We start from the raw sequence: 15815 nt of genomic DNA on the forward strand, positions 1-15815 counted from the left end.
TCTTGATGAATGAAATTCTTACGTACGATGAAAGTGCAACATGCAATCCTTTCCTAACTACACGTAGTTAAATGAGATTCATGCCAATTGAAGCTATAGTTAACCTATTTAATGCAACCCTTAGAATTATTTCCATGTTTTGCTATTTCCTACGGGTGATAACGACTTCCTTAATGAATCATTACCAAGAAGATTTGTCTAAAAATGTGACATGCCATTAATCTTTCCATGCCTAGTAAAAGGTGTACCTCAATAATTTCAACCTTGTAATGAGGCAACAGTTGTCCTAGGCTCGTCACTTTTGAATGCACAAAAGGAAACTTACTGGTAAGGTCCTAAAAATGCATAGACACCTTATGTTATTTTCATTCATTCCATTGAACGTACCAATGACTAATTTTCATATCTTGAGCTAATTCTAGTAAATGTTCAATAGCCAATTCATTTTCCAATTGCATTTAACTTGACTAGTTCAATTTGAACATGCATGAGTGCTTTCTAATCCATGAAGTTATCGTGATTAATTCAATACTTTTGTGTGGAATCCAAATAGATAAAACCTGGACTTGTGGACTCCGAGAAATATCCACGTAAATACTAGGAGAAGATCCTCCCGCAGGCGCGGCTTGCGACTTCTTGGGGCCATCATGACATAATTACGGACTTTCGGGTTGCCTTTGCCCTTACGCGATCGGTGAATTTGCTCGCCTTGGTACGCAGCCTCAAGATCTTGCCCTTTTCTCCCTGGTACACAGGAGATCCCTTTCGAAGTGTGGATCCTTGAGAATACCAGCTTGCGGAATTTGGCCTTATGGAAGGCCTTGCGGGGTTGGAGCTTGGTTTGTGGAAATGGGGCTCCTACAAAGTTCTTGGAAATGGGGATTTTATGAATGGAGTTTCAACAATTGAGGCCTTACGAGGATGTTCGCGGAAAGGGCTCTTGCGAATGGGCCTTGCAAGAATGGAGGCTTTAGAGTTCTTCTTCTCCTTCCCTAAAATCCTAGGACCGGCCTTGTGGGTGATTGGTGGGAAGGGCCTTTATAGGCTTCCTCTCTTCCTCTTAAAAATCCCGGCCTAGGGATGATTGGTGGGAAGGGGTTTTGTAGCCTCCTCTTCTTCAAAGTCTCGGGATGGACTTATTGGGTGATTGGTGGGAAGGGGGACTTAGGAAAGCCCCCTTAGAAGCTTCCTAAAGAAGCTTCTATGAAGCTTCTACTACGACCAGAGGACCACGTGGATGAGAGGGGGTAATAATTATGATGGAAAAAAAAGAAATGCTGGGATGACTGTCGGCGTTGTAGGCGGGAGCCTTTGGCTTTACGGCGGCGATGACTCGCGGTGTCCTCCAGACTTGCAGCACGACTACACAGTATTGACGTCAAGTCCTCCTCTATGGCGACGACAGCATTCAGGGTCTCACGTAGCCTCCCTCTCCTCTCTCATGACTATTGTCTCACGTAGCCTCCCTCTCCTCTCTCATGACTATTCTCCTGCAGCCTTACGTAGCCCTCTCTCCTCTATGATGGCAGTTCGGTGACTCAGGCGTAGTCCTCCCTTCAAGCATCAATGGAGCCCCTCCTGTCCCTCTTCGTCCTCCTTAGTTTAAATAGGGGAGGGGAGGGAGATGCTTCCCCTCCAACGTGTTGCGAGGCGTGGCCACAACACCCTGCGGGCTCCCACCGGGGAGCTTTCGCATAGTTTCTATTCCTCCCTCTCCAGCACGACTGTCAGCTGGGGGGAAATAAGGAAAAAAAATTTGCATTTATCGTCAAGAATTTTTTTTTAAAAATGCCTTAATATTATCCCCCTTTCCTATAAGGGGTAGTTCACACGAGGAAGGAGATTTAGAACTTTACATTCTCTCCCCCTTAGAGGAATCGAGATGTCCTCATCTCGAGATAAACTGGGGATATTGATGGTTGAGAGTGCCTTCATCTACCTAAGTGGCATCCTCCTCGAGATAATCTTTCCACTAGACGAGGCATTCCCTCAAGGTTTTGGATCTCAGTTGCCTCTCCCTAACATCTAAGATCCTGTCAGGCCGGTAGCTCAAGGACTCCTTGGCTAGGCATTACAATTTGTTGGTCATCAAGTACATGGTTAGGGTTAGGTATATACTTCTTCAATAGACTGATATGGAATGCATTATGAACCCTTAGGTTCTCAGGGAGTTGCAATCTATTTGCATTAGGTCTTAAGCACTTGAGGATTTTGTATGGTCCACAATACCTTGGACTTAGCTTCTTGCAATCTCCTAAGGATAGAGAACTCTTCTTTGGGCATACGTGAATGAAGACCATGTCTCCTTCCTCAAATATTCTATCTTGACACTTCAAATCCGCGTATGCCTTCTGTCTATCCTTTGCAGCTTGGATGTCCCGAGAAAGGAAAATCATGAGCTTCGCACAATATCTTCTGCTTAAGTGGCTGGCTTGCCAGTATACATGCTCTCATTCTATAGTAGACATGTCCATTATTGACAGAGAATTCATGACCTTTGGCCTGTAGCTTTTGTTTCTGGTCCTTGATAGAGATTTCCCTTAGCATCTTTTGATAGGCTGGATCATGGCATTCTTCTTCTCTAGCTAGCTCAAGTATTGGGTTGTTTGGCATGGAGACCTTTGTAGCTAGAGATCTAGCTATTGATGGATTTTGCAAGATTAAGGAATACCTTGCAACTGAGTGCATCGGCAACTACATTCTCCTTTCCTGGTCGGTATTTGATTTCAAGGTCATACTCTTCCGGCACTTCAATCCACTGACATTGCCTCATGTTGAGCTTATTCTAGGTAAAGTTCCACTTGAGACATTATGATCAGTCACTAGTGTAAACTTGTTACCCAGCAGGTAGTGTCTCCAAAGCTTGACAACTAAAAGTTCAAGATCATGGGTAGCATAATTCTTCTCATGGCTCTTCAATTTCTTGAGGATTATGCTATAGGATGACTTTCCTACATGAGCACACATCCTAAAGCAAGCATGCTAGTATCAGTTACTACCTCAAACTCCTTACAGTGGTCTAGAAGTTTTAGGATCGGTACTGATACCAAACTTTGCTTCAACCTATCAAAGCTAGTTTGTTTGGTAGTTGACCATGCAATGGACATTTGCTTGTATTTCTTTGACAGTTGTTGGTACTTGGCCGTCCTAGAACATTCTAACTTAGGCCGGCTCCACTGAGATTCCTTCTACTGATATGATGAATCCCAGATAACCAATCTGATGTTTGAGGAATGCACATTTCGTCATCTTAGCATACAGCTTGTGCGACCTCCTTGACTCAAGGAAAATCCGAAGTTGGGGTTCATGATCTCCTTCCTGTTTGGAATAGACTAGAGTGTCATCAAAGAAGACGAGCACGAAGTTATGAAGATATGGTCTAAAAATATCCTGCATTAACCTATTGAAGGTGGCCGGTGCATTCGTAAGCCCTAATGACATAACTAGAACTCAAAGTGTCCATATCTAGTGTTGAAGTTCGTCTTTGGGATATCTTCTTCCTTGATTCTTATCTGATAGTAACTAGACCTAAGATAATCTTGGAGAAGTTCTTGGCACCCTGAAGACTATCAAGAAGCTCATCTATTCTAGGAATATGATATTTGTTCTTGATTGTTGATTGATTCAACCTACTGTAATCAATACATAGTCGAAGTGTTCCATCTTTCTTTTTCTGGAACAGTACTGGTGCTTCCCAAGGTGAACTGCTAGGACGGATGTAGCCCAGATCTAGCAGTTGCTTGAGTTGTTCCTTCAGCTCAATTGCTTCCGATATAGACATTCTATAGGGTCTCTTCGCAATTTGGCGCAGCTCCTATTACTAGCTTGATCTCATGATCTACTTCTCTTTGAAGCGGGAGTTCTGTTAACTCTTCAAGAACTACGTCCGCGTATTCCTTTAGCCAAGTGACCAAATCACTTTACTTCTTTATCAATTTTCACAGTCAAGACAATCGTTGATTTCAAAAAAAGTTTTATTCCATTCATATCAGCATAGCCCTTACAAATTTTTTTTTCTTGGGGCGATGGAACAAGTTAATACGTAATTCGAGGAGAATAAGATGTTGTTGTATTCAGCTCTATAGGAACTGAGTAGGTAGTACGGATTGGGGTCATCGATTTTCAGGAATTGATAGTTCATTGGAAGATTAGGGTATCTTTTCCTTTGATATCCATTCTTCTCATGACGTCCCAAAACCTTGATTCGGTCGGTAGGGATTCTTTGAATCACTTCCCCATACACATACTTATTCTGGTTAACCCTTCGACCCCCGACCTGTAGGGTTGCGTTTGCGTGAGCCTCAACAAAGACGAACAGCTTCACGATCTTCAAATCCTCCATCCACTTGATTCTCTTCAAGTTAATTTGAAGGTACGCAGGTCGATAGGCAGTTATGTAATAGATCCCTGAAACACCCATCTATCTTTGTTCCATGTACACAGGCGGTGGCTTGTAAATGCGGTCTAGGATGTTCATCATCTCAACCCTTTGTCGATAATTCGTGGAATGCATCGCGGTCATAAACATGACTCGGAACACTAAGAACATGTTCCATGCTTCATAATTTTGCAAGACAGCATTGAAAGTAAGGAAATGTTTGGGACAGTAACATTTGCTTTACTTCTTCTTATTAAAATTTCCTAAAAACAAGTCCTTTGTTGGTTTGCTCTGATACCAACTGTAACGTGTCCGCTAGTATCATCCAGGACACGTCTTAGCAGTCCATTGAAAAGGATGTCTAGAAAACTCCACCCGGCACTCCCATGGAATGTTACGGGTTTTGCGATCTAGGTCTTCCCGTGTCTGCCACGTAGCGGAAGTATCCTGGCCGTTCCCACTTAGGATCGACCGGAATTTGGGTTTTCCTGATTTGGTCATTAGCTAACAGCAACTAGCGTCAGACCCGAGCGAACTACTTTACGCAGAACGCCAGGTCCGAAGCGGATTCACACTGCACTTGGTTCAAGGAGAATGGGAAACGAGAGGGATGCAAGGCTCAACCTCTCTGCCATAAGGCATAGTCCCATTCCGTTCCCCTAAAACAGCGTAAATCGGGTAAGACGTAACTCAAGGTCATTGCTCTCGTTATTCGTTTTGATGATGACGATCATCCCGCTGTTCTTCGAGATTTTTGAGAAAAGTTCCCGGCTAATCGGGACCACCCAACCGTAGGACGAACCCATGGCCCATCCTCCGCACTTTCCTCGGTTTGTTTTAGTTATGTAATTATCTAACACATTAATTTAACATATAACAATCAGCTTTATTAATTAAACCTGTTAAGCACTGGTTCCTTCACGTAATCTTATCACGTGACATAGAAAAACAATATCAAGCAAGTTCTTTTAACATTTCATCATTTTATCTTTGAAATACAAGGAGTTCCGCCCGTAGGCTTGTCCATAATCTACCCGAAGGCTATCCAGTGATTCCCAGGGATCACTATACCAACCTTCCACCCGTAAACTAGTATGCGGGCTTCGAGATCCAATCTCGACTCACGTTAGCCTCTTGTGCAGGACTCGGAAGGTGAGGGATTTACGGCCAGAGCCCCCCCTGGCACCCAAGCGTCCTCCTGCTCCAAGTAGAGCTCAACGAAAAGACCTCTCACGGTGGGTTCGGTCCACGTTCCCAGCGCGGTCAACAACCCCCTTGGTTAGGGTCAGGCAGACAGTCGGGGGTAACTGAAGCTGCCTCTCCCTTCAGGCCTTCAACCTGAAGCATTAGATATCATTTCATCCTTTAGTTCTTTGAGAAAACAATGCAAACAGTGCTTTCTAAACTGTTACAAGCACAATCAATTCCAGTGGTTGTTTATTTGGCCAACTGTTAAGGAGTGAATCCTTCTCTCCGAATGCATCCAGCATTCGATCCGGGATCAATTGCGACTTGGCAAGATCCCCAAGGGTTTGTTTGTTCACCCTTTTGTGGTTAGGGCCATACCCTGTTAACCCAACTTAACCAATACCTTAGGTTTTATTAACAGTAAATCCTGGCGACCATGTCGCTTTAATTTATTGATTGATCATTTGCTTCCAACCAAATACCTAACTTCCCTTTTTCTTGGGAATTTTTCCCCAAGAAAGGTGATGTAACCGGATGACTACTCATCCTCTTGCAAGTTAAACTTGCGCAAGAACTTGCCAACCTAATTCCAAGAAATGGCAAAACTCTCTTGTGAACAAACCACAAGTCTATGCGACGTTGCAACTTATTGCACAAGTGTCGCATATATTCCATGGGATCATTTCATCCATTGAACGGCGTTTTCTGGTCACAGAATTATCTCCAGATGAGAAGCAGGGTTTAGGGTGTCTTCTTACCCAACCCATTCTTAATTACACGAGATCGACAACGTTTGGTCCTAGGGGTTCCAACTCAATTTGAGTTTCATCATTTGAACGAGTGATCCTTAGGGTAGAAACCCTAGATCGTTTCTTGCAAGCCCGTCCAATTGTCCCTACATTCCGTGAATGTGGGTAGGACCTTTGGGTATGAGGGTTTCGACTTGGCAACAAGTGCGAACTAGGTCAAGTCCTTAACGTGCTAAACACTAGTTAGCACTTGGAGTATTTATTGTATCGATTGAACCATCCTATGCGAATACTTTGCGGTTTAAGTGATTTAGGTATTCGAGTTTACTTGTCTTGCGATAAGGACGAACCATTCCTAGAGATGTTTACTTGATCTAAAAGGGGAAAACTAATTGCATTTTGTCACAATTTACGTAAGCACATGATTCATTGCTTCTACGTACGACTAGATTCACAATCCCTAACTTTTCTTGTTAAGGCCAAAAGGCATGTTAAATTTTGGCATAACTTCCTTTGATCCTACTAGGACTTGCATTCACGAATCATGCTCACAATTCTTTTTCTAAGCTTTTTAAGATTTCATGCTTAATGAACTATGCAACCTTCCCCTAACTACATCTCTTGATGAATGAAATTCTTACGTACGATGAAAGTGCAACATGCAATCCTTTCCTAACTACACGTAGTTAAATGAGATTCATGCCAATTGAAGCTAGAGTTAACCTATTTAATGCAACCCTTAGAATTATTTCCATGCTTTGCTATTTCCTACGGGTGATAACGACTTCCTTAATGAATCATTACCAAGAAGATTTGTCTAAAAATGTGACATGCCATTAATCTTTCCATGCCTAGTAAAAGGTGTACCTCAATAATTTCAACCTTGTAATGAGGCAACAGTTGTCCTAGGCTCGTCACTTTTGAATGCACAAAAGGAAACTTACTGGTAAGGTCCTAAAAATGCATAGACACCTTATGTTATTTTCATTCATTCCATTGAACGTACCAATGACTAATTTTCATATCTTGAGCTAATTCTAGTAAATGTTCAATAGCCAATTCATTTTCCAATTGCATTTAACTTGACTAGTTCAATTTGAACATGCATGAGTGCTTTCTAATCCATGAAGTTATCGTGATTAATTCAATACTTTTGTGTGGAATCCAAATAGATAAAACCTGGACTTGTGGACTCCGAGAAATATCCACGTAAATACTAGGAGAAGATCCTCCCGCAGGCGCGGCTTGCGACTTCTTGGGGCCATCATGACATAATTACGGACTTTCGGGTTGCCTTTGCCCTTACGCGATCGGTGAATTTGCTCCCCTTGGTACGCAGCCTCAAGATCTTGCCCTTTTCTCCCTGGTACACAGGAGATCCCTTTCGAAGTGTGGATCCTTGAGAATACCAGCTTGCGGAATTTGGCCTTATGGAAGGCCTTGCGGGGTTGGAGCTTGGTTTGTGGAAATGGGGCTCCTACAAAGTTCTTGGAAATGGGGATTTTATGAATGGAGTCTCAACAATTGAGGCCTTACGAGGATGTTCGCGGAAAGGGCTCTTGCGAATGGGCCTTGCAAGAATGGAGGCTTTAGAGTTCTTCTTCTCCTTCCCTAAAATCCTAGGACCGGCCTTGTGGGTGATTGGTGGGAAGGGCCTTTATAGGCTTCCTCTCTTCCTCTTAAAAATCCCGGCCTAGGGATGATTGGTGGGAAGGGGTTTTGTAGCCTCCTCTTCTTCAAAGTCTCGGGATGGACTTATTGGGTGATTGGTGGGAAGGGGGACTTAGGAAAGCCCCCTTAGAAGCTTCCTAAAGAAGCTTCTATGAAGCTTCTACTACGACCAGAGGACCACGTGGATGAGAGGGGGTAATAATTATGATGGAAAAAAAAGAAATGCTGGGATGACTGTCGGCGTTGTAGGCGGGAGCCTTTGGCTTTACGGCGGCGATGACTCGCGGTGTCCTCCAGACTTGCAGCACGACTACACAGTATTGACGTCAAGTCCTCCTCTATGGCGACGACAGCATTCAGGGTCTCACGTAGCCTCCCTCTCCTCTCTCATGACTATTGTCTCACGTAGCCTCCCTCTCCTCTCTCATGACTATTCTCCTGCAGCCTTACGTAGCCCTCTCTCCTCTATGATGGCAGTTCGGTGGCTCAGGCGTAGTCCTCCCTTCAAGCATCAATGGAGCCCCTCCTGTCCCTCTTCTTCCTCCTCACTTTAAATAGAGGAGGGGAGGGAGATGCTTCCCCTCCAACGTGTCGCGAGGCGTGGCCACAATACCCTGCGGGCTCCCACCGAGGAGCTTTCGCATAGTTTCTATTCCTCCCCCTCCAGCACGACTGTCAGTTGGGGGGAAATAAGGAAAAAAAATTGCATTTATCGTCAAGAAAATTTTTTAAAAAATGCCTTAATATTATCCCCCTTTCCTATAAGGGGTAGTTCACACGAGGAAGGAGATTTAGAACTTTACATTGACATAGAAAAACAATATCAAACAAGTTCTTTATTAATAGGTCATCATATTTAACTTTGAAATACAAGAGTTCCGCCCGTACGCTTATGCACAATCCGCCCGAAGGCTATCCAGCAATCCATAGGGATCACTATTCCAAGTTTCCACCCGACAACTAGTATGCGGGCCTCGAGATCCAATCTCGAGTCACGTTGGCCTCTTGTGCAAGACCCGAAAGGCGAGGGATTTACAGCCAGAGCCCCCCCTGGCACCCAAGCGTCCTCTTGCTCCAAGTAGCGCTCAACGGAGAGACCTCTCGCGGCGGGTTTGGTCCACGTTCCCGGCATGGTAAACAACCTCCTTGGTTAGGGTCAGGCAGGCAGTCGGGGGTAACTGAAGCTGCCTCTCACCTCAGGCCTTCAACCTGAAGTATAGATATACTTATTTATTTTGTAATTCATTGGTTAAACAAGTCAAACAGTGCTCTAAAATCTCTAGCAAGCACAAACATTTCCATTGATTGATTTTGTTGTTGGCAAACTGCTAAGGAATGATTCCTTCCTTTCGAATGTATCGAGCACCTAATTTGGGGTGTCTTGCAACTTGGCAAGATCCCATATATTCTAGGTTAGGGCGTACCATATTAACCCAACTTGGTCAAACCTTAAAGTTCATTGGATACTTCGTTTTCTGGTTTTTAATCTCCACTTAATCTTCCTCACTCAGAAGGATATCAAAGTATAGATCCTCTTGCAAGATATCTTGCATAAGGATCCGCCAACCTTGTTGCGAGAATTTGGCCTTTCTTCTTGTGATTCAATCACAAGACCATATGACTCCGTACTTGCTGCGCAAGTCCCGCATCGTACTATGCGATAGTGGAGTCACGAAACAATCCGTTTCAGTTTCTTTAAGCTGAAGTTGTTAGACCTAGGGTTTCCTAGCTTCATTCTTGTAAGAATCTCAGGGACAAACCCTAGTTCCTTTTTCGATTAAAATTTACTAAACCTACATTTAGGGAATGTGGACAAGTATTTAAGGTATAGACATTTCCTTGGAATTTTAACTCATTCCCAACGAATATTTCGCAGCATAGGTATTTTTAAGTTTAATTTGGTTAATTCTAGAAGGTAATTTTGAGATTACTTCTGTATGGTTTGTTATCTACGGTCAATTGACTTTTCGATCCTATACTTTATCGATTTGAGGTTAGGTTAAATCCAACTAATCTTCCCTTTTCTTTGCAAACAAACTCATGCTAAATAAGCAAACTTTTCCTTGCTAAGTTAAGCAATTACCAACGATAATTTCCTAGAGTTTATGCATCGTAAGAATCCTTTCATGATTTGCATTTTTCATGCATAAAGCTATTTGAAAAATTATGTTTATGCATTATTTATTTTGCATGTTCCATTAAACTAAATTCCTTCGTTCTAAACAACTAGGACAAAAATATATCCTATCCCTAACAATTCATCTTGCATGATTGAATTACGATGATATAAAATTAAGAAGGAAAAAACCTGGGTTTGGGGTGAGATATCCACATGGATACCGGGAGATGACCCTCCCGTAGCTACTCCTTGGACTTTCTTAGGAGGCATCGCAATTGTAGTCCTTCGAATGTGGAAGCAGCTTTACACTCTTTTTTGGAATTCCAACGTTGCTCCCTTGCGCGTCAATACTCTTCTTCTCTTTTTCGAGTAAGAAAAAAAAACCAAGTCCCAAGGGTATTTTGGAAAGGCAAGGGACAGTTAAGGGTTTAACCACGAGGAGGGGGTATTAAGACCTTTAAGGTCTTAGTTCTTTTGGGAGGGAAAGGCTTACAAAGCCCAAGGAAAAGGCCCTATGGGGTTTTACACACCGGGGGGGGGGAGTAACAAGCCCAAAAGAAAGGGGCTTAAGGGTTAAATACGGGGGAGGAAAGGTTTAAATTACAGGGTTCCAACACCCATGGGATGAGGGGGCTTAAAACACGGGGGGGGAGGTGTGTGTGGTTCCAAAGGCATAAGAAGGGGGCCTTCGGAGATTTTTGGACACGAGAGTGAAAGGTATAGGAAGGGGGATCTTGGAGAGATTTTAGGACACCGAGGGGGGGGGGGAAGGCCTTAGGGGTTTTAAAACCTAGGGGGGAAAGATGAAGGGCAACACAAGGGGGTGGAAGGCCCTTAAGAAGATAAAACCGGGGGGGGAGAAATAAATGGGGACATGAGGGGGGTGAAAGGGGGCTTAATTAGCCCCCTTAAGAAGCTTCTATGCTTCAACGTGGCAGGGGGGCGTTTCAATGCCGCATTGGCAACGAGCAGGCGGCGCTGCGAACCAGGGTCGACGGCTAGGCGGCAGCGCTCTCAGCGATATTCCTCGTCCGCCTCTTCCTCCTCACTGTAGCTCCTCCGTAAGGCGAGTCTGGGCAGCGTCATCTTCCACACCCCCTTCATGGAGGCATTAACCCCTCTCTGAAATAGGGGAGGGAGGGGAATCCTCCCCTCCTTATGTGTCAATGTGCATTGCGGTGGAGCTCCACCAAGGAGTTTAGTCCTCCATTCTATTTCCCTCCCCTTACAGCACGACAGTCGGTTTTGGGGAGGGAAAATTAAAAAAAATTGCATTATTCCATTTGATATATTACATTCTCTCCCCCTAGAGGAATCGATATGTCCTCATCTCGAGATAAACCAGGGATATTGATGGTTGAGTGTGCCTACATCTACCCAAGTGGCATCCTCTTCGGGATAGTCTTTCCACTGGACGAGGCATTCTCTCAAGGTTCTGGATCTTAATTGTCTCTCCCTAACATCTAAGATCCTGTCAGGCCTTAGTTCAAGGACCCCTTGACTAGGCATTACAATTTGTTGATCATCAAGTACATGGTTAGGATTAGGTACATACTTTTTCAATAGGCTGATATGGAATACATTATGAACTTTTAGGTTCTCAACGAGTTGCAATTTATAAGCATTAGGTCCTAGGCTTTTGAGGATTTTGTATGGCCCATAATACCTTGGACTTAGCTTCTTGCAATCTCCTAAGGATAGAGAACTCTTTTTAGGGCGTATGCGAATGAAGACCATGTCTCCTTCTTTGAAGACCCTTTCTTGACGCTTCAAATCCGCGTATGCCTTTTGTCTATCCTTAGCCGCTTTTATGTCTTGTCTTATTGATTTAATTTGGTCATCTGAATGCTCTGCTGGTAAGAAGCATTGTATGCAAATTCTACCAAAGGCAAGTATTGAATCCACCTCTTCAAATCTCGACAGCAGTATTATGCCCTAAGCATATCCTCAATGACTTGATTTACTCGCTTTGTTTGGCCATCCGTTTGGGGATGGTAGGCGGTACTAAAACAGAGTTGAGTCCCAATAGCTTCAAAGATAGATTTCCAGAAGTGTGATGTGAAAAGAGAATCACGATCACTAATGATTCTTCTGGGTTAACCATGTAGCTTGAATATCTCCTTGATAAACAATCTTGCAATGTCTGAGGCTTTATAGTTTGTCTTTACTGGAATAAGGTGTGCAACCTTAGTAAGCATGTCAATCACAACCATGATGGACTTGTATCCTCCCTGGACTTGGGGTAGGCCTACAACAAAATCCATACTGATGAATTCCCATTTCATTTGGGGAATGTCAAGTGGTCGCAGTTTCGCTAGCATCATGACATGTTCAACTTTGATACGTTGGCAAGACAAACACTCAGTGACATATTTGAGAACGTCACCTTTGAGCCTCTCCCAATGGTAGCTCTTCCTAACTGCATTAAGAGTCTTAGCATAGCTAGGATGTCTTGCGAAAGGAGAATCATGAGTTTCCCACAATATCTTCTGCTTAAGTGACTTGCTTGCTGGTATACACAGCCTTGTTCTGTAGTAGACAAGTCCACTATCAATGGAAAATTCATGATACTTAGCCTGCAACTTTTGGTTCTGCTCCTTGATAGAGATCTCCTTTAGCATTGTTTGGTAGGCCAAATCATGGCATGCTTCCTCTCTAGCTAACTCAAGTATAGGGTTGTTTGGCATAGATACTTTTGTAGCTAGAGATCTGGCCGTTGATGGATTTTGCAAGATTAGGGAATTTAGGAATGCCTTGCGACTAAGTGCATCGGCAACTACATTCTCTTTCCATGGTCCGTACTTGATTTCAAAGTCATATTCCTCCAACACTTCAATCCATCGACGTTGCCTCATGTTGAGCTCGTTCTGGGTAAAGATCCATTTGAGACTCTTATGGTCGGTTACTAGAGTAAACTTGTTACCCAACAGGTAATGTCTCCAAAGCTTTAGAGCATGGATGATAGCTAGTAATTCGAGATCATGCATAGCATAGTTCTTTTCATGACTCTTCAATTTCCTTGAAGAGTATGCTACTGGATGACCTTCCTGCATAAGTACACACCCAAAGGCAAGAATGGTAGCATCAGTTACTACCTCGAACTCCTTATTGAGGTCTGAAAGTTTTAGAATAGGTGCTGATACCAAACTTTGCTTCAATCTGTCGAAGCTATTTTGTTCGTGCATTGACCATGTAATGGAAGTTTGCTTCTTCAGTAAGTCCGTCAGAGGTGCTGCAATTAAAGCATAGTTTTTTATGAAGACCCTATACCATCTTGTAAATCCAAGAAAGCTACGTATCTCTTTGACGGATACTGGTATTGGCCACTCAAGCACATCTCTGACCTTGGCTGGGTCCACTGATATTCCTTCTGATGATACTATGAATCCCAGGTATTCAATCTGAGACTTGAAGAATGCACACTTCTTCATTTTAGCATATAGCTTATGTGACCTCATTGTCTCAAGGGCAATCCGAAGTTGGGGTTCACGATCTTCTTTCTTTTTAGAATAGACTAAAGTGTCATCAAAGAAGACAAGCACGAAATCATCAAGATATGGCCTAAAGATATCCTGCATTAACCTATTTGAAGATGTCAAGTGCATTCGTAAGCCCGAATGACATAACTAGGAACTCAAAGTGCCTATATCTTGTATTGAAGGCCGTCTTTGGGATATCTTCTTCCTTGATCCTTATCTGATAGTAACCTGACCTGAGATCAATCTTGGAGAAGATCTTCGCACCCTGGAGACGATCAAGAAGCTCATCTATTCTAGGAATAGGATACTTGTTCTTGACTGTAGATTGATTCAACCTTCGGTAATCAATACATAGTCGAAGTGTCCCATCCTTCTTTTTCTCAAATAGTACTGGAGCTCCCCACAGTGAATTGCTAGGCCGGATGTAGCCCTGATCTAGTAGTTGCTTGAGTTGTTCCTTAAGCTCAATTGCTTCTGGTATGGACATTCTATAAGGTCTCTTTGCAATTGGCGCAGCTCCTGGTACTAACCTAATTTCATGATCCACTTCTCTTTGAGGCAGAAGTTCAGTCAACTCTTCAGGGAATATGTCCGCGTATTCCTTTAGCCAAGAAGGTCCTTCATGAGACTCTTGCTTCTGATCTAACTTGTTGAGTTTGATCAAGTAAATAGGTAATCCTTTTCTGACTCCTTTTATGATCCGAGATACTTTGGCCAATTGGATTCTCGGCACTCCAGCCTCACTTTGAGTTGTCACTAATTCCCTTTCAGAGTTTCGAAAGGAAACTTGACCCTTTCCACAGTGAATGTGGGCGTCGTTAGGCTTAAGCCAATCCATTCCGAGTAGACACTCATGGATACCTAAATTCATGACTCTGAATTTGACCGAAGTCTTCTTTCCTCCCAGAAAGAATTCTACCTTAGCAGTTTGCCTGGTACAAGTAACCTCACGACCATTTGCCAATTCCAGAAGCAGGGTAGGTGCTTCTACTGTGGTTATTCCTAATCTTTTTGCACATGCTGGTGAGATAAAGGAATGTGTACTTCCACAATCAATCAAGGTCTTGAAACCTTTACCTTGATAGTCTGACGGTGTCTGAATCACCGAGAACTAGTGATTCGGCCCTTTCTTGTGTAAAGCGGCATGGACTGTCGCTCTTTCGAATTCTGCTTCCATGGTCGGATCTTCCTCTTCTTCTTCTTCGCACATTTGCCTATTGGCAATGCAGGCGGTTCTTCCTCTTCCTCGGGTAGTGGCTCCTTGACCACAGCGTGTTCCTTAGAAAGGCACTTGGCGATGTCCTCCACCAAGCTTGGGACATTGCCTCTTGAAGTGATCGAGTTCGTTGCAGTGGAAACAACGGAAATTTCGGCCATTAGTAGGAACAAAGTTGTTGACATTATTTGTCCTTGCTTTCTTTCTTTGTCCCTGATTATGACCTTGAACTCTCTTAATTTGAGGTTTGAATGCTCCTCTGTTCGGGTCATTGTAAGACCAAGCTTTGTTACCCCTTGGTCTAGACTGTACCTCCTGAATTATAGGTGCCGCTCGAATGGGTGCATCCTGAAGATCTGATGGATGCATAGATTCGAGACAGGTATTTACTGGTGGATTTAAACCCGCACAAAATTTGGACACCTGCTGTATCATGTCCATCTGTGGCACATACTTTAAAAGTGAGACGAATTTAGAGTAATATGCGTCAAGAGTGAGTCCTGGCTATTTTAGCTTGTAAAACTCATTCATCTTCTGAGTGCGATATGCAAGTGGCAAGTATCTTCCCTGCATGGCTTTCTTCAGCTTCTCCCAGGTAACGGATCCCTCTGTGATCCCTTGATCCCTGCACCATTGCTTCCACCAAAGTCTGGCTTCGCCGGTGAGCTTTAACTTGGCGAGCATAGCCTAATTGGCGGGTGCAGTACCGGCTACTTTGAAGTAATCCTCCATGGATTTAATCCAAATTTCAGCATCAGCTTGGATAAATCTGCCTCTCCCGTAAAACTCGGGTGGCTTAATCTGCTTGAGAAGGAACTTCTTCTCCTGGATTACAGCAGTACTTGATGTAGGCGGTGAATTAGGAACCTGTACCTGGGGTTGTGCCTGAATAAAGGTTTTCTTAACGTTATTATACGATAATCGTCGTTAACTTATATTACATCTTCAATTCCGTTATCATGTAACCAATGTAGCTACTTAACTTTTTATCAACTCTTATGCACAATCAGACATA

The sequence above is a fragment of the Lygodium microphyllum genome, chromosome 11, assembly GCF_053477565.2.
Source record: "Lygodium microphyllum isolate KBCC chromosome 11, Lygodium_microphyllum_v1.1.10, whole genome shotgun sequence".
Lineage (NCBI taxonomy): Eukaryota > Viridiplantae > Streptophyta > Polypodiopsida > Schizaeales > Lygodiaceae > Lygodium > Lygodium microphyllum.